The sequence below is a fragment of the Entelurus aequoreus genome, linkage group LG27 (genome assembly GCF_033978785.1).
Source record: "Entelurus aequoreus isolate RoL-2023_Sb linkage group LG27, RoL_Eaeq_v1.1, whole genome shotgun sequence".
NCBI classification, from domain to species: Eukaryota; Metazoa; Chordata; class Actinopteri; order Syngnathiformes; family Syngnathidae; genus Entelurus; species Entelurus aequoreus.
Window position 1 is genome coordinate 25,438,101 of NC_084757.1, and position 20,265 is coordinate 25,458,365.

Genomic DNA, 20,265 nt, shown 5'->3' on the forward strand with positions numbered 1-20,265 from the left:
TTTTGTAATATATGGCAAGTCCCCGCCCATAAAGCCCTACAAAAAACCGCCAAGAATACGCCATTTACATGTCGTGACATTAATATTTAGTAACATGGAAAGAAATATGCTCGGAATCACATATAAAGACAGAAAAACAAATGAATGGGTGAGAAAACAAACGCAAGTCCAAGACATTATGAGAACTATCAAATTCAGTAAGTGGAAGTGGGCTGGACATATCAGTAGAACAGATAATAGATGGACTTCCCTAATGACATCATGGAGACCCATGGATGGGAGCAGAAATAGAGGAAGACCAAGAGTGAGATGGCAAGATGAGATAGACAAATATTGGGGAACAGTGCAGTGGCAGGGAGCAGCTAGAGATCGTTCACTATGGCAGAAACATGCTGAGGCTTTCGTCCAGCAGTGGACTGACAATGGCTGATGATGATGATGATGAAGTATTAGTGATATTGGCAGGGCTGACTTAACCTAAGGAGGGGTCCTAAAGCGGAGGGTCCCCTGTGGTTGAAGATACCTCAACCACCACCACTGCCCACCCAAAAGCTGTTTGGGAAAAAAACAAAACTTGATTTCACTCAACAGAACAGCAACGATGCAAAAATATCACCCATTTTACAAATAATTTTGTTCATGAGTACATCTCCTTTGCGGCGGTAATAGAGTGTAATAGCCAGTCAATTTCAAATCAAGTGTTGGCGATCTGGAAGCCTGCCTGTGTTTTAGCTCATTAGTATTATATTGGTCTTTCACACGGACAAAGTGGGTTTGAGCCCCGTTCGAAGCAGTGGGAGAAGAAACAACGCAGCCGGGAGAGAGGGAGAAAACAATCGCTAGAGGAGGCTGAGCTGTTTGTCATTGACAGCAATGAACACCAAACATTGCATTCCGCCGTCAAAATCAGACTTAAGCCCAGGTAAGCCTGTGCATTAAGGCGGCCTTGGATATTGTTATTATAATTGCTAACGGCAAGGAACTACTTTTACCGGTGCTGTGATCACAGAGAGCTAACTATCTTATAATGCTATCTTGATATACTGAGCCGGTGAGCTGCTGCATCGCCACTGATTTTATGAATCATGCCTCTCATTTGGATAGTAGAAGGTTGATACCATAAACGGAGAAGTTGTTCAACTTTGACATTTAACTTCGATGTGGCGATGCCAAGAAAAACGCTCGTTTGTGCACACCTTTTTTTGTTTTTTTCCTACAGGAGGATTAGGATGAACTGTTCATCTATACGGGAAGAAATAAACGTCCAATCTGTCGGGATCCAAGTGAGAGCAGACATTATTCAGTAAGTGATTGTTTTATTATGTTCCTAGTTTGTATTTCTTATTTAGTGCTATTTGCTGAATCTATTTATCACTCAGGTTCTAAAACTTATAGCTCGTCCTCAAAGAAGATACGGTTCTGGATCATCATTTGTCCCAAAGTAGTCAGTCTCTCACGGAGTCTGCATGATTAGTAGTCGTTGGTATTGTTGAAGGAATACACTAATATGCTTAAAATTATCAAAATACATAAATATTACATGTTGTGAATGTGCCTGTCACTACATTACATATATACTTACAGCATGTATATAAAACGTTGATGGAGGTGTTTGGATGTTTTTAGAGCTCTTTATAGGCGCAATAGAGTAAATCCCATCAACTCCATTGACTTTTGCTAGCATTTCTTTACGAGTTGGAGTGCATAAAAAACAGGTGTTCTTGTCTCACATAAGGATCGTGAATGATAGGCAACCCCCCAAAAAAGTGCAGTTCCCCTTTAACACAGAATCATTGAAACGTTTTAAAACAGTAAGGATTGGTCACTTTCAGTTTTACCAGCATATCCATTTTTAAAATGAGTTATGATTTCTTTTTTTGTTTGTTTTGTGAAAAATTTACAACAATATTGCTGATATTGTATCATTTTAGAAGGGATGAAAGTGGATATTTGTATTTACTTTTAATAGACATCTAATTTATGCACAAGACAATTAAAAAAAAATGAAACTGTCAACTACTGTACATCAGTTTGAGAATTTCCTTATGAAACATGATTAACCTTTACTAATTGTTTCAAACTTATTTTCCAGCATGTCTTTTTTATATAAACACAGTGTAATATGTGCCAGATGCACAGAAAATTATTCTGCTTGTATTTAGTGGCTGCGGTGAGCTCTTTTTGCACTGCACATCCTTTCAAATCTGGGCTTCAAACTTGATATTGCTACTCTTAACTCTTGCTCAATGTTAAGCTCGGCTCTGTACTTTGTTTTTATTGCAGCAACAGTAGAAAAAACATCACAGTGTTAGGATGTTGCAAAGGCTGATATGTTCCTACTTTCCTACCATAGTTACGGTGAATCCAAAGACTATGTATGCTTCTTCGTACTTTAGGGTCTTTTTATTCTGGTTATCGTCCCTCAACTAAATCCCTAAATTGTAAATTTTTCACAAAACAACTAAACCTGCCACTGACGACAACTCTTTTAGTCCTTTTCAGTCCTTTTGACAATTTTCCCTAATTCTCCATCTGCATTACATCTGTACATATGTTCCTGTGTGCTTACTACTTTTACTGGGTAGAACAGGGAGCTTGTGTATTGGTCTAACACAGTGGTTCTTAACCTTGTTGGAGGTACCGAACCCCACCAGTTTCATATGCGCATTCACCGAACCCTTCTTTAGTGAAAAATAAACTGTTTTTTTTTTTCAAATTCAAGACAAAGTTATATGTTTTTGGTAACACTTTAGTATGGGGAAAATATTCTAAGTAACAAAGACTTAATTTAGAGTTGGTTGGACACTAAGGGAACATATTCTAAGCAATAAAGACTTAATTTAGAGTTATTTGATTAGGGTTAGGGCCAGGGTTAGGGTTATAATAAGGCCATGCCGAATAAGGCATTAATAAGAACTTAATTATGACTAGTTAAGAGCCAATATGTTACTAATTTGCATGTTAATAAGCAACTAATTAATGGTGAATATCTTCCCCATACTAAAGTGTTACCATGTTTTTTTTACTGGTGCACAAAATGAACCGTGCATGAACATCACCTTGTTCAAACAACAAAACCATCACAGTGCATAAACTCACAACAAATTACACACCTGCAAACCAGTGTGACTTCTGCTATTGCCGTATCAGTAATACGCCGGTAGGGAGAAGTTTGTATTTACACGATGAGTCGGTTGTGTTTTGACCTCCGCCGAACCCCTGAGGCCGACTCACCGAATCCCTAGGGTTCGATCGAACCCAGGTTAAGAACCACTGGTCTAACATGAATACTAGAGTGCGGACAGAAATAATAAACATTTCCTATGCCACTCGCCACCTCCCTGACACCTTACCTTACTTATTTTATACTGAAACAAAAATCTAAATGCGACACTTTTGTTTTTGCTCCCATTTTTAAACTCAAAGATCTAAAACATTTACTGTATACACAAAATACCTATTCCTCCCAAATATTGTTCGCAAATCTCTCTAAATCTCTCTCTAAATCTGTGTTAGTGAGCACTTCTTCTCTGCCAAGATAATCCATCCCACCTCACGGTGTGGCATATCAAGATGCTGATTAAACCGTGTGATTATTGCACAGGTAGGCCTTAGGATGCCCACAGTAAGAGGCCACTCTGAAATGTGTAGTTTTGCTTTATTGGGGTCTGGGCGTGTCAGAAAAGCAGTCAGTATCTGGTGTGACCACCATTTGCTTCATGCAGTGCAACCCATCTCCTTGGCATAGAGTTGATCAGGTTGTTGATTGTGGCCTGTGGAATGTTGGTCCACTCCTCTTCAATGGCTGTGGGAAATTGCTGGATATTGGCAGTAATCGGAACACACTGTCGTATACGCCGATCCACAGCGTCCCAAACATGCTCAATGGGTGACATCCGGTTGAATATGCTGGCCATGCAAGCACTGGGATGTTTTCAGCTTCCAGGAATTGTGGACAGATCCTTGCAACCTGGGGCCATGCATTGTCATCCTGCATCATGAGGTAATGGTCTCGGGTGAATGGCACAACAATGGGCCTCAGGATCTCGTCACGGTATCTCTGTGCGTTGAAAATGCCATCAATAAAATGCACTTCTGTTCGTTGTCCATAACATACGCCTGCCCATACCATAACTCCAACCCCACTATAGGCCACTCGATTCACCACGTTGACATCTCCCACACGACGCCACAACGCTGTATGCCATCTTTCTTTAAACAGGGAAAACCGGGATTCATTCATGAAGAGAACACCTCTCTAACGTGCCAGACGCCATCGAATATGAGCAATTTCCCACTCAAATCAGTATCAGCGACAAACTGCAGTCAGGTCGAGACCCCAATGAGGACAACGAGCATGCAGATGAGCTTCCCTGAGATGGTTTCTCACAGTTTGTGCAGAAATTCTTTGGTTATGCAATCCAATTGTTGCAGCAGCTGTCCGGGTGGCTGGTCTCAGACGATCATGGAGGTGCACCTGCTGGATGTGGAGTTCCTGGGCGGGTGTGGTTACACGTGATCTGGGGTTGTGAGGCCGGTTGGATCTATGTGGACATTCATGCATGCTCCCTTGGTTACAGTAAGAACTAAGTGCACATTTTTGTTTTTTTATCTTAAATAGAAATATTTCCTGCTTAATTCAATAAAAATTATAATTTCTTTAACAGGGGTATGTCCTGCTTAACTTAAAAAAGAATACATTCAGTGATAGAGCAGGTCTTCAACTTTCATCACTATGAAAACTGCTGTGATAAAAATAAGTGAGATATTTGTTTCACTAATATATATTGACGTCCCACTGGGGTGAGTTTTCCTTGCCCGTATGTGGGCTCTGTACCGAGGATGTCGTTGTGGCTTGTACAGCCCTTTGAGACACTTGTGATTTAGGGCTATATAAATAAACATTGATTGATTGATTGATTGACTAATATGACTGGCAACATTTCAATTGAGCTTTATTTATGAAAGAGAGACTTCTTCTCAGTGAGATTATTGTCTTCATGCTATGTTGTGTAATGTGTCATTAAATAAAAGCATCTCACACACTCAGCTCATTAGAGTGGAATAAATGACACGCCACTAATAGTTTTAAGCCACTTATCTCTCTTCTCCTACCGAAGGGTGCGAACTGGAAGTGTAATATCCTCAATGAATGACGACTTGTGCTGGACCTCGGAACAACTGCACTGAGTAACGAAAGAAACATGCTCACATAAATATTGCGCTTATTGCAACCATAGACAGCAGAACACTTGTATTTTAACTTTTATACACTTACTTTAGTTATCTGCTGCACTGACAAGATGCCTGCTCGGTGCGTGTTGGCGACTGTGGAAAAACTGGCGTGTGATGTCACAATTTACATTTATTCTTTTGCAAGGTGCACCAACCTTGGAACATAAAAACAAAATAATCTGCTCTGTTGGCCACTTACTTAATAAAAATACTGGGCAATGTGCATCCCCTGACAGCGCAATATGGAACACGTACTTTTGTTTCTAAATACGGGATGATTTATTTTTCAAAAGCCGTTTGGCAACCCTAAGTAAGTAGCATTCATGCTAGCGGCGCCATTCTCACATTCATGTTTCGCTTTAAGATATTATTTGAAACTTGTTGTGCGCCGATGATAAGAAAGTTTGTCACTGCAATACTAATTACCTCAGCTTTATGTAAAGTTCCATCAAGGTTAATTTTGAAGCGAAAGTGGGCACAGAGCACAGCGCTCTTATCACTGGTGTGTGACGTGATCACTGCCTGTGCAAAGCGCGCTGCCTTCAGGCGCCGGTCAAAACATACACATTGATTAATCATCATTCTTTTATGGTAACGCAATAAAAAAAATCGCATGCGTTAACATTGACAGCCCTAACATCTATCTATGTGTATACATATATATGTTTGTGTGTGTGTGTACATATATATGTGTATACATATGTCTGTGTGTATGTATGTATATTTGTGAATACTATATGCGTGTGTGTGTGTGTGTGTGTGTATATATATATATACATATATATATATATATATATATATATATATATGTATGTATGTATGTATGTATGTATGTATGTATGTATGTATGTATGTATGTATGTATGTATATATATATATATATATATATATATATATATATATATATATATATATATATATATATATATATATATATATATATATATATATATATATGTATATGTATATGTACATATATATGTGTGTGTGTGTGTGTTTGTATATAAGTATGTTTGTGTATATGTATTTTTATATTTGATTGCAACATATAATTTTTGCCCTCAATGTTGCAAACAGCCCCTTTAATCAGCAACATATATACAATAACAGCATTTTATTTTCAATGAACATTTTTTTTCATTATATTAAATTTTTATAGATTATGTTTGCTGCCACTGTTGAAGACAAATACAGACAGTACCAAGGCTTTTTTTCCACAAAGGATAGATGCAGTGAGGGGAAGAGAGGCCATGTTTTACCACACCTCCCGTCACCTTGACAATAGATTAGCAGCTATGTGTCCTCATCTTGGCAGCTGGTCTGGGTGATATAATATAGAACATTCTGTACAGAAGCATCATTTAAATTTTTACACATTAACGTTCTAAATGTTAAAAATGCTCAAAATGCCTATTTGCAAATGACCATAAGGCAATGACTCATTATAGGCCTGATTAAAACATGTTCGTGAGTGCAGAGTGTTCTTAAAACAGCACAATACATCTACTTATATAATGACGAATCTCAAAGCACCGACACACTCGTTCCTCCCGTCTTTTCATGTTAGTGTCCCTAAACCATCAGCTGCCTTTATTACGAGCGATCACAAGATGTGTAAGAATCACAAATGTTTTGTCTGTGTCCTCAGCCTTGATGCGTACATGCCGCACCACATTACCCAAACTCAATTTTCCGTTATTTCCCTCCAAATGGGCTCAATTGTAACCAAGAAGAAAATTATGTTTTGGATAATTGGACATTAAGATAACTAATTTAATGATACTCTGTTCTGATACTAAAATGAGTTTATTTATTTATGCCCCTTTTAGCTGAATAGTCAGTACCTCTTTTCTAAGTTCGATTTCCGGCTTTATAGTTATCATTGGGGATGCCGGAAAAAAGTATTCTCATCTGAATTGCAATTTTTTATTTAGTACGATTCTGAATCGATCCAAAAATATTTTGGAATCGATTCCTAAAAAGACGTTTTTTAGGACATCTCTGCGCTTACTGACTGCGCGTACACAACGTCATAGGTCAGCGGCTAAAGAAATAGCTTTAGTAACCTGTAACCTGTTTTGGAAAGGTTTTATTATAACTTATTTGCCAAATAATATTGCAAAAATCGGTTTGAATGAAAAAACTGAATTAGTCCCAGTCGCCAACAGCAGACATCTTGTCAGTGCAGCAGATAACTAAAGTAAGTGTATTAAAAGGTAAAATAAAAGTGTCCTGCTGTCTATGGTTGCAATAAGCACAATATTATGTGAGCGTGTTTGTTTCGTGACTCTGTGCAGTTGTTTCGAGGTGCAGCACAAGTTGTCATTCAATGAGGATATTACACATCCAGTTTGCACGCTTTCGGTAGGATAAGAGAGATAAGTGGCTTAAAACTATTAGTGGCGTGTCATTAATTCCACTTTAATGAGCTATGAGTGTGTGTAATGCTTTTATTTAATGACACATTACACAGCATAGCATAAAGAGAATAACCTCACGGAGAGGACAGCTCCTTCATAAATGAAACTCGATTGAAAATATAGTCAAACAAATATCTCACCTCTATTTTTGTCACAGCAGTTTTCATAGTGATGAAAGTTGAAGACCTGCTCTATCACTGAATGTATTCTTTTTTAGGTTAAGCAGGACACACCCCTGTTAAAGAAATGTTTATTTGTATTGAATTAGGCAGGAAATATTTATATTTAAGACAAAAAAAACAAAAATGTGCACTTAGTTCTTATTGCACTTACTGTCACCAAGGGAGCATGCAGTTGGCATGCTGACTGCAGGAATGTCCACCAGAGCTGTTGCCTGTGAATTGAATGTTCATTTCTCTACCATAAGACGTTTCAGAGAAATTTGCAGTACATCCAACCGGCCTCACAACCCCAGACCACATGCAACCACACCCGCCCAGGACCTCCACATCCAGCAAATGCACCTCCCATGATCGTCTGAGACCAGCCACCCAGAGAGCTGCTGCAGCAATTGGTTTGCATAACCAAAACATTTCTGCACAAACTGTGAAAAAACATCTCAGGGAGGCTTATCTGCATGCTCGTTGTCCTCATTGGGGTCTCGACCTGACTGCAGTTCGTCGACGTTACCGACTTGAGTGGGCAATTGCTTACATTCAATGGCGTCTGGCATGTTGGAAAGGTGTTCTCTTCAGGGATGAATCCCGATTTTCACTGCTCAAGGCAGATGGCATACAGCGTTGTGACATAGTGTGGGAGAGCAGTTTGTTGATGTCAACGTTGTGAATTGACTGGCCCATGGTGGGGTTGGGTTTATGGTATGGGCAGGCGTATGTTATGGACAACGAATGCAAGTGCATTTTATTGATGCAATTTTGAACGCACAGAGATACCGTGACGAGATCCTGAGGCCCATTGTTGTGCCATTTACCTGAGACCATACCCTGTTAAACAAATGTTGTTTTTATTCTGTTAAGTTAAGCTGGAAATATTTATATTTAAGTCAAGTAAAACCTAAATGTGCACTTAATTCCTATTGTACTTACAGTCACCAAGTTTTGAGCAAATCAATGACTTGCAGTTCATTAAATCATTTATAAAACATTCCTGTATGACATTCTGACTACAAAATTGTATTTGCATCTAAATATTTGGGTATTTTAGACTTAGACTTCCTTTTATTGTCATTCAAATTTGAACTTTGCAGTACAGATAAGAACAAAATTTTGTTGCATTAGCTCATGGTAGTGCAGGACAGAGGTGTGGACTCGAGTCACATGACTTGGACTCGAGTCAGACTCGAGTCATGAATTTGATGACTTTAGACTCGACTTGACAAAATGTAAAGAGACTTGCAACTTGACTTAGACTTTAACATCAATGACTTGTGACTTCACTTGGACTTGAGCCTTTTGACTTGACATGACTTGCTACTTTCCCCAAAACCCAAAGCTTAAAAAGTTATTTGGGAGCGCTCCGTATCTTTCATTTTGTACGTGTCTGTCTGTCTATCAGCGTGTGTGCTGCCTGTCAGCTGGTGTGCTGTCAGTACAACAGCCAATCAAATTAGTTATACGTTGTTTTCATCACACAGCATTCATCCAATCAAATTGCAGGACAACCACCGAACAAGAGTTGTCAAACAATGCGGCAGTGAGAAACAATTATGCCAAAGTTGGTTTCGTTCGGGTATAAAAACTACGACTTGGTCAACAAAAAACGAATTGCGTATGCAAATCACGCAGTTCGAATATTACAGACGGAGACGCAACAACTTCCAACTTCGTTCGACATTTGAAGTTGCCCAAAGAAGGGTAAGTTTTGAATGTAAGATAACGTTTATTGGCTAAGTAACATGACTTTTATTTGCTGTGTAGTTAAAGGCCTACTGAAATGAATTTTTTTTATTTAAACGGGGATAGCAGATCTATTCTATGTGTCATACTTGATCATTTCGCGATATTGCCATATTTTTGCTGAAAGGATTTAGTATAGAACAACGACGATAAAGATTGCAACTTTTGGTATCTGATAAAAAAAAAAGGCTTTCCCCTACCGGAAGTAGCGTGACGTAGTCAGTTGAACATATACGCAAAGTTCCCTATTGTTTACAATGATGGCCGCATGAAGTGAGAGAGATTCGGACCGAGAAAGCGACAATTTCCCCATTAATTTGAGCGAGGATGAAAGATTTGTGGAAGAGTAAAGTGCAAGTGAAGGACTAGTGGGGAGTTGAAGCTATTCAGATAGGGAAGATGCTGGGGGTGACCTGATATTCAGCTGGGAATGACTACAACAGTAAATAAACACAAGACATATATATACTCTATTAGCCACAACACAACCAGGCTTATATTTAATATGCCACAAATTAATCCTGCATAAAAACACCTGCGTGTTTGTTACGCTAGCTCCTAGCTCCTCTGCTAGCTCCTAGCTCCATAGAACACGCCAATACAATTCAAACACCTGATAAACACACACAATCACTCAGCCCAAAAGACCGTTCACCTAACCCAAGGTTCATAAAGCTTATATATTTTTAAAAAGTTACGTACGTGACGCGCACATACGGTCAAGCTATCAAATGTTTAGCAGCCAAGGCTGCATACTCACGGTACCTGATATTCAGCTGGGAATGACTACAACAGTAAACACAAGACATATATATACTCTATTAGCCACAACACAACCAGGCTTATATTTAATATGCCACAAATTAATCCTGCATAAAAACACCTGCGTGTTTGTTACGCTAGCTCCTAGCTCCTCTGCTAGCTCCTAGTTCCATAGAACACGCCAATACAATTCAAACACCTGATCAACACACACAATCACTCAGCCCAAAAGACCGTTCACCTAACCCAAGGTTCATAAAGCTTATATATTTTAAAAAAGTTACGTACGTGACGCGCACATACGGTCAAGCTATCACATGTTTAGCAGCCAAGGCTGCATACTCACGGTACCTGATATTCAGCTGGGAATGACTACAACAGTAAATAAACACAAGACATATATATACTCTATTAGCCACAACACAACCAGGCTTATATTTAATATGCCACAAATTAATCCTGCATAAAAACACCTGCGTGTTTGTTATGCTAGCTCCTAGCTCCTATGCTAGCTCCTAGCTCCATAGAACACGCCAATACAATTCAAACACCTGATCAACACACACAATCACTCAGCCCAAAAGACCGTTGACCTAACCCAAGGTTCATAAAGCTTATATATTTTAAAAAAGTTACGTACATATGCAAAAAAAAGTTGCGCACATACGGTCAAGCGATCAAATGTTTAGAAGCCAAAGCTGCATACTCACAGTAGCACGTCTGCGTCTTTGTCATCCAAATCAAAGTAATCCTGGTAAGAGTCTGTGTTGTCCCAGTTCTCTACAGGCGTCTGTGTATCGAAGTCAAAAGTCCTCCTGGTTAGAGTCTCTGTTATCCGAGTTCTTCCATCTTGACTGCATCTTTCGGGAATGTAAACAAAGAAGCGCCGGCTGTGTACTGTTGTGGCTGACTACGTTCGAAAAATACGTCCATTTCGCACCGACAACTTTCTTCTTTGCTTGCTCAGCTTCCTTCTCCATAATGCAATGAACATGATTGCAACAGATTCACGAACACAGATGTCCAGAATACTGTGGAATTATGAAATGAAAACAGAGCTTTTTCGTATTGGCTTCAATGTGGAAGGCATACCCGTGTTCGCCGGGCCACGTCACGCGCATACGTCATCCTCAGAGGCGTTTCGAACCGGAAGTTTAGCGGCAAATTTAAAATGTCACTTTATAAGTTAACCCGGCCGTATTGGCATGTGTTGTAATGTTAAGATTTCATCATTGATATATAAACTATCAGACTGCGTGGTCGGTAGTAGTGGGTTTCAGTAGGCCTTTAAATCAGTGAGGCTGTAAACTCACTGCTAACGTTATAACCAGAGGTGGGACCAAGTCATTGCTTTGCAAGTCACAAGTAAGTCTCAAGTCTTTGCCCTCAAGTCTCGAGTCAAGTCCCGAGTCAAGACAGGCAAGTCCCGAGTCAAGTCCAAAGTCAAGACTGGAAAGTCTCAAGTCGAGTCCCAAGTCCTGCATTTTGAGTTTTGAGTCCTTTCAAGTCCTTTTAACCACAGACTAATATTTTTACACAGATTGTGTATGCTTTTAAAACGCTGTATGTATTTATTAAAACAAGTGCATTTGAAATTGCAGGAAAAAAAATAGTGCGACATTGCAATTCATAATAGCACTATTAACAGTAATTTTAATAGTTTAAACAATTTTAAACATTTAACTCATTCCTTTACAGAATAAACACATTTGCAAAAACAAACATTAACATACTATTGGTTGTATTTTATGAAAATAATATTACCACAGAGTTGAGAAGGAGCAAAGATCTTCAATATTTGTATGTGAAAATCACAAATAAATCTTCTGGGGGAGGATGACGCCCCTACAGGGGTTTGGTTTACAAACTTTCAGCCCCACCTAAAACAAAATTCACCAGCCGCCACTGATTATGATGCATTCTCATTTTAGGCAAAATATAAGACAATACTTTCTTAACAGTATAATTGTAACCAGGAATAAGTCTTCAAGTAACAATATTCAAATACTAACATTGTTGGGTAAAACAGCATTTGGTTTTATTCTGAATGTAGTGAAACAAATTGGTGGTTTTAGCTGATATAAAGACTTTCAGGTGTTTATATATGTTTAAGTATTTGGCAGACGCTTTTATCCAAAGCGACATACATAAAAAATACATACATAACAATCACTGTAAACATGATCATTTAAGGGAAGAATGTAATACAAAATATCAATACAAAGTGTCAAGACAGAATAAACTCTCTGCTGTTGCAGCAACAGAGATACAGTCTATAGGTCCCTAAGATATATAGATATCTAATGTATTCATACATTGTTTATGTAGGATATACGCCTGTATATATAACCTAATCATATTGTTTCTTCAATTTAAAAATAGCTTACCGTTTTTTCCCCCTTCTCTGGGATTATATTCCCAGTTTTGATCTCGGACGTCTGGTCACTTATAGCGTATAAGAATATTATATTACTGTTAAGCAAACTATGAATAATAAAACTTGCCAAAACATGTGTCCGTTATCATAGCTACACGTATGACAAAAAACCGCGTGAAAATCAGTGGTATTCAGTGAGGTAAAATGAATTAAATGCGCTGACAGTTCATTGCTCCTGACAAATGAATTGCACTGAATGGAGCGGATCACCACTCCAAGATGGCGGCCCCGCGTCTCGTCTGCGCCAGTAGGCAGTAGCGCTCGATGCTGCGTACCCTTATATTTTGGTGTTATATTTTGCCTAAAATGAGAATGCATCATAATCAGTGGCGGCTGGTGAATTTTGTTTTAGGTGGGGCTGAAAGTTTGTAAACCAAACCCCTGTAGGGGCGTCATCCTCCCCCAGAAGATTTATTTGTGATTTTCACATACAAATATTGAAGATCTTTGCTCCTTCTCAACTCTGTGGTAATATTATTTTCATAAAATACAACCAATAGTATGTTAATGTTTGTTTTTGCAAATGTGTTTATTCTGTAAAGGAATGAGTTAAATGTTTAAAATTGTTTAAACTATTAAAATTACTGTTAATAGTGCTATTATGAATTGCAATGTCAGCACTATTTTTTTTCCTGCAATTTCAAATGCACTTGTTTTAATAAATACATACAGCGTTTTAAAAGCATACACAATCTGTGTAAAAATATTCGTCTGTGGTTAAAAGGACTTGAAAGGACTCGAAACTCAAAATGCAGGACTTGGGACTCGACTTGAGACTTTCCAGTCTTGACTTTGGACTTGACTCGGGACTTGCCTGTCTTGACTCGGGACTTGACTCGAGACTTGAGGGCAAAGACTTGAGACTTACTTGTGACTTGCAAAGCAATGACTTGGTCCCACCTCTGGTGCAGGATAAAAAAGCAATAAGGTGCAGATGTAAATAAATAGATTACTGTACAGATAAATATATTGCACTTTTGCATATGCATCCACGTTTATGGATGTATGTTATATTGTCTTTTTATTCCAGCCAGTTAATCCATTTTTGGGGGAATTGAGGGGATTCATGGGTCATCAACGTGAACAGTAGCGGACTCAGGACACAGCCCTGGGGGGAGCCGGTGTTCAGGGAGATGGCACTGGAGGTGTTGTCCCTCACTCTCACAGACTGGGGTCTGTCTGTGAGGAAGTCAAGCAGGCAGTTGCATAGGGGGGTACTGAATCCAAGGGAGGCCAGTTTGCTCACCAAGTGCTGCGGGATGATGGTGTTGAACGCCATAGAATATATATATATATATTTATGCAAGCATATCTGTGATTAATCCATGATTAATCACATAAGTAGAGCGTGCTTAATGTGATTAAAAACATTTATCAAATGACAGCCCAACTAATAACATAGATTTACACATTTGTAAGCCTTTTTAAAGTAAATACATGCTTCATAGCCAATTATGCAAATTACACAATGGGGTCATAATGAGTAATGACACACCCCTCCCCACCCGCTACAAATATATTGTTGTTCTGTGGGAAACACTGACATTGCCGTAAACAACAAACATATCGACAAGGACAATCATGAAGAGGCGTATGGATGATTGGCGTATGGATGATTGGCCATCACACTGTGTTCCTCTTTGAACTCAAGGTTATCCTTTTGTGGCTGCATCACAAATAAGCCAAAGAAAAAGCAAAGCCCACTTGTTGGGGTCAACCCTGTGGATGAGAAATATTCAACTAATTTGTATTTGGGGGCTACATTGTCAGAAAGCTAAGGACCGGCGGGACTGATTTCTTATTATTAGTCCTATTTTGTTTATTCAGGGGAACCAACCTCCTCTAGATAGATAGTAGATAGTACTTTATTGATTCCTTTAGGAGAGTTCTCTCAGGAAAAACTCTAGAGTAAACATTTGCTTTTGTTATTTCTTTTGTCAGAGTTGCAGGAGGACATTTTGCAAAAAAGCTAGTCAAAGATTATCTCTTTAACCACACTCCAGTGTTTTAAAGGGGAACTACACTTTTTTGGGAATTTTGCCTATTGTTTACAATTATTATGAAAGACATGACAAGGGATGGATTTTTTAAATTGCATTCTAAATATTAAATAAACATAAATAAAAGTTGACTTACAGCGCAGCCAATGGGAGCTCCACTATTCCGCCCATAAAATCAGATAAATAACTATTCAAAAAGCGCCAACAATACTCAATTTACATTTCGTGACTTGAACATTAACCAATGCCTTGTGATATTGTTATAAGCGCTAACACAGACAAACTATTTATCATGTGTGTCCTTATGGTTACATCATTGAGTGGTCTGCTATTTCCTTGCTTCCCTGCTCCCTGTAAGTTTATTCTAGATCATAAATCATGCCTCTCACCTGAAAAGTAGACTACTGAGGATATAATCCAACAAGTTGGGACACTTTGACAGACATTTATGACATGGAACCAGCGAGAAGGACACGAAAAGCACTTGGTCCCCCGGCCCCCCACCCCTTTCTTCGCGAGGATTATGGGACATTTTGAATCTAAATGGGAATATATGAACATCCCAGCAGTCGGCATCCTGTGATGTTTTGTTATGTTTGTTGGCTCTCATGAAGTCTGCAGTGAGTAATAATCAGTGATGAAGAAAGGTGATGCATTTGAAATTAATGCGCCACTATACTTAAAATGATGAAAATACGTAAATATGAAATGGTATTATAAATGTTTCTGATACTACATTACATATATTTTTGCATCATGTATATAAAACCCTTGTGGAGGTGTTTGGATGTTTTTAGGGCTTTATAGGCAGAATTGAACGGCTCCCATATGCTCTATTGTAAGCAGACTTTTAATCAAATGTATTTAATGTTTAGATTGCATTAAAAAATACACCCATTGTCATGTCTTTCATAATGATTGTGAACAATAGGCAACATTTCTAAAAAGTGCAGTCCCCCTTTAAGAATCCGCTGAAAAAATGCGAGTTATTTACACATTTTTTTAACTGGACTCCCGGGCCACTAGTTGAATAGCAAAAATGATTAAAAAAAGATGACCTAGAGTGTAACCTTGAGGAACACTATTAGTATAACTAAATAAGTGGAAGAAATGACAGACTGTATCTGAAGTAAACAAATTACAGCAAGACCTTAGTTACATAAATCACATTATGAAAAAAAAAATGTGCAACAGCCAAAAAGGAGAGGACTTAAAGGCTTGAGGAACATCTTAGTTATGTAAATCACAAGTTTAGGTTAAAATATCAATGCAAGGATCTGCCAATGGTTTTACAGTGGTCCTAGTTCCTCCATACAACAGGAGCACTCTAGTCTTTTTAGAAATGTGCAAAAAAAAGAATAAATGTGCTGCACAAATGTTTGTCTTCCATGTTTTGAACGGGCCACATTTGGTCCCAGGGCTGCCAGCTGAATATCCCACATTGAGATAAGCAACGTCTCCTGAAAACAAAAACAGTGAATGACTTCCACAGTATTCCTTTTTACGACTTACCAGCACATCACAATCTGGGTCAGCAATAAACGACGTGTTGCATAACAGATTTAAATGAAGGGTTGGCACTACTGCCAAGTGTTTGTAATATGTTGCTGCTTTGTTTAGCCACTAATAGAAACAGCAAATAAAACATATGCTTGAAAGTAAGCACGACATGATTATCTTTATAATAAAAATGAAAGCATACATCTTTCCTACTTGAAGCATTCACTGACCCTCCAACAGGGATGAGTCATTGTCATGTTTTGTTGTGAAGTCTGCTATAAGAAATAAAGTAATAAATGGTGAGCACTCACAGATAACAGATAAGTACAGTAACACTGTGTACTGTGAGGCAATTCAATGTTCTTAAAATATAAAGCAGCAAATACTATTGCCAAAGAATATTGAGGCGGAGTAAATGGCGTCTTTATCCACTCCTGATGCTAATTATAATAACGTGTTTGTCTAATAGAAAAAATGCTTTGTGCTGCAGCATTAAAGGTAACTGAGATGAGGAGCAACTCCATGAAGAGTTGCTGTAATGATCTTGTTTCCTGAGATGTTTCTATTTAATGTGGCTGCTAGATGGGATTAGAGCCAGTGTGCATCATTCTGAATAGATCTGTGTGGGCAAGACACGAATCATGAATTAAAAATGCTCCCACTAATCTAATTTATTTGACAAATCAACGGTGCTGCTGCGCCGTTGATTTGTTGTTTGGGTGAAATGCTATTTTTGGACAGAATGATTCAGAAATGCCTGTTTATGCATGGTTTCGAGAGCCAGGAAGCATGCATTGTTTTGAGGTTGAAATACACTTTGGAGTTATTTTTTCCACAACAACTATAAACAGCTGCTCGCCACTTTAAATTAGGGAACATAATCAATTAATGGACCCCTATCATGCAAAAGTGACCTTTTTTATGACATTCTAACAGCAAAAGGTGTCTCTAGGAGAGCTTTGTAAAAAAAAAATAATAATAATACAAATAAATGGAGGTTTCTCTACACATTTTAAAATAAAGCCGTCAGTCAGCTACAGGCGTGGGACCTGTAAGTTTAATCGATTTGTTTTATTTCAGCAAATAATTCTCCTATGGTGCCACAGATAGATGTATTATATTTTTAACGTTTCGTCTATCACTTCATCATCGTTCCAAAATGGTGGTGCTCTGTGCGAATGCTTAAAAGTAATCTTTGATGACGTTATGATGTCTGTGTTGAGTAAAGTGTTCTTTGCTAGGTTTGCAGCTATCCAGGTGGACTGAACCATTTTGTAATTTCGATAGGGGGTGTTGTAAATACCGTATTTTTGAACTACAGGGCGCACCAGATTATAAGGTGCACTGCCGATGAGTGGGTCTATTTTCATAGAAAATAGCGCAAAAAGCGCATTTAGGGGGTCATATTATATATATTTTTTCTACATATAAAACACTTCTTTGTGGTCTACATAACATGTAATGGTGGTTCTTTGGTAAAAATGTTGCATAGATTATGTTTTACAGACCATCTTCAAGCCACTTTCTGTCTCTTCAGGGTGCGTCGTTTTGTGGGTGGTCTTATTTACATTGCTCAACTTTGACAGCGTCTTCTCCCCATCATCTTTTTAGTTTTTAGCGCTTCCTGTTCGAACTATATGCTACCTTGTGGGGTTGTACGGTATACCGGTATTAGTTAGTACCGCGATACTAATGAATCATATTCGGTACTATACCGCCTCTGAAAGGTACCGGTCCGCCATTGGTGGATCTACACCTAACATCCACTGTAATGATACCAAGTACAGTAGCGTATCTAGTCGATACTACTATAATTACGTCAATATTTTTTGGCATCACTTCTTTTTTCGTTTTTAAAAAAATTTGTATTATGTTTATTATCTCAGGAAATACGTCCTTGGACACATGAGGTCTCATGTGGAGGACTCAAAAAGGCACTTTATTTTTGTGGTCTCTTTCATTTAAAAACATACCGAAAAGTATCGAAATAATTTTGGTACCGGTACCAAAATATTTGTATCGGGACAACACTACTACCTTGTATTAGAAAAAGCAACAGCGGAGGAGGAATTCCTGACAGCAAGAGGATAAAGAAAAAGAAGGCGCTTATTGACTATGACGCGGACTACAATGGTGGATGCACGTACATTTTCGGGACTAATGCAGATCCCATATACACATCAGCAGCTACCAATGGGTAAGAAAAGTAAATTTTGCATAATATTGCGGGAAAAAAAACGTCAGATGATGTGATGTCGCCTAACAGGTGACATGTTGGTGTCCTAATACACACACCATAATACCAGTATGTTGAAGCACAGTATGTCTGAGTACGGTAGCCGTAATGCTCCGGCTTTGTAGCTTACCAAAGTCGTACTGAAACATTTTGACAGATTTTTGAGCACCGTGTGTAATGTTTCATATTCTCAATGAAACATAAAAGTTTTGGTGTTGCTTGCTTTCGGGTATTTGATAGCGTCAATTATCAAACGGTAGGGCTGCAACGATTAGTCGACAATAAAATTTGTCGCCGACAATTATATTTGTCGACCAAAATCGTGACGTCATCATTCGCGGAAGTGGTTCACTCGTAAAACATCGCCAGTGATAACATGTAAAGTTTGAGGATATTTCCTCTTATTCTTGTTAAAAACATGAATACCTTGCTCATTTTGCAAAGCTGACCTTGTTTTAATGGCAGTACATCTGTGATATGCGATTGATTGATTGATTGATTGGTTGAAACTTTTATTAGTAGATTGTACAGTACATATTCCGTACAATTGACCACTAAATGGTAACACCCGAATAAGTTTTTCAACTTGTTTAAGTCGGGGTCCACGTTAATCAATTCATGGTAGCATTTAGAGCGGAGACATGATTTGGAGGGAGGATGCGGTCTCAACCTCGGTAAGAGTGTTAGCTTCTACCTTGCGAGCTAGCTAACGAGTGAGACAAAGTTGTGTTAGAAATAACTAACTATCATTTTAGCTAAAGTCTGGAGTTGATCAATAGTCAGTATACCAGTGTGCAGCTTGTTAGACTTTATCACAAAATGCTTTTCTTTTTGAGGAAGTTAGATTTTGTGTTTTGTTGTTTGTTTTCATTGCTGGTATTTTAACTGTTTTTAAATACATAAACAAGGTTAATTGTTTTTTTTTTTAGCACTTTCCCTTTCCTTTCTTTTCAATCGACAACATTTTATTAGTCATTAACAATTTTGTAACAGCTGAGTGAGCAGCACATTTACAATATAAATACATATTTATGAATGACTAGGTCATTTTTGTTGTTCGTAAGCACATGTCTAAAATAACTTAAGCTGCATTTAGAAGTCGATGGAAAAATTAGAGCCATTTAATGCGTATGCTTTATTATATGATTAGTCGACTACTCATTAAGGTAATCTGGTCAACCATCAAAATAATCGTTAGTTGCAGCCCTATTGAGCAGGCGTCAACCTGCTGTCCATACGTATCTCTTGTGTGACTGCCATCTACTAGTCACACTTATCATTATACCGTGTACCAAATACAATCGATTCAAGGTCGGTAAGCACAACCAGAATGAATACGTACATTAGGCACATCGGGTTATAAGGCGCACTGTCAATTTTTGAGAAAATGAAAGAATTTTAAGTGTGCCTTATAGTCCGAAAAATACGGTAGTCCGAAATATTCTTAATTTGATTCAAGCAACCTTATTGTTGAACTTTTACGGCTATATTATTTTGTGTTAACATTTATGACGTCTTTTTTTCAAATAAATGAAATAGTATTTACCTCTGAGACGGTCAAAAGTTTGGAGACGCCTTGGAATTCAAAAAGATCAGAAAGTGTGTCTAAACCTTTTGAGTGGTACTATTTTTTTTTCTCTGACTGGAGCAGGCGCACAAAATAATTTGCACTAAATCATTTACGTAACCGTGTTTATTTATCATTGTATAATTACTACTAAACAGCTCAGACTTGATAGAGTCCTCAGGTTACTATTAG

At 38.2% G+C, this 20,265-nt stretch overlaps 1 protein-coding gene across 2 annotated transcripts in view; it reads left to right on the forward strand.

The window, feature by feature from the left end:
- The window catches only part of rorca (RAR-related orphan receptor C a), a 99,035-nt gene that overhangs the window by 13,639 nt on the left and 65,131 nt on the right, over positions 1-20,265 (forward strand). For both annotated transcript variants that reach the window (XM_062039058.1, XM_062039059.1), the window contains exon 3: positions 1,220-1,303. The gene's annotated coding sequence lies outside the window, so the exon portion shown is untranslated. The remainder of the gene's footprint in view (positions 1-1,219; positions 1,304-20,265) is intronic.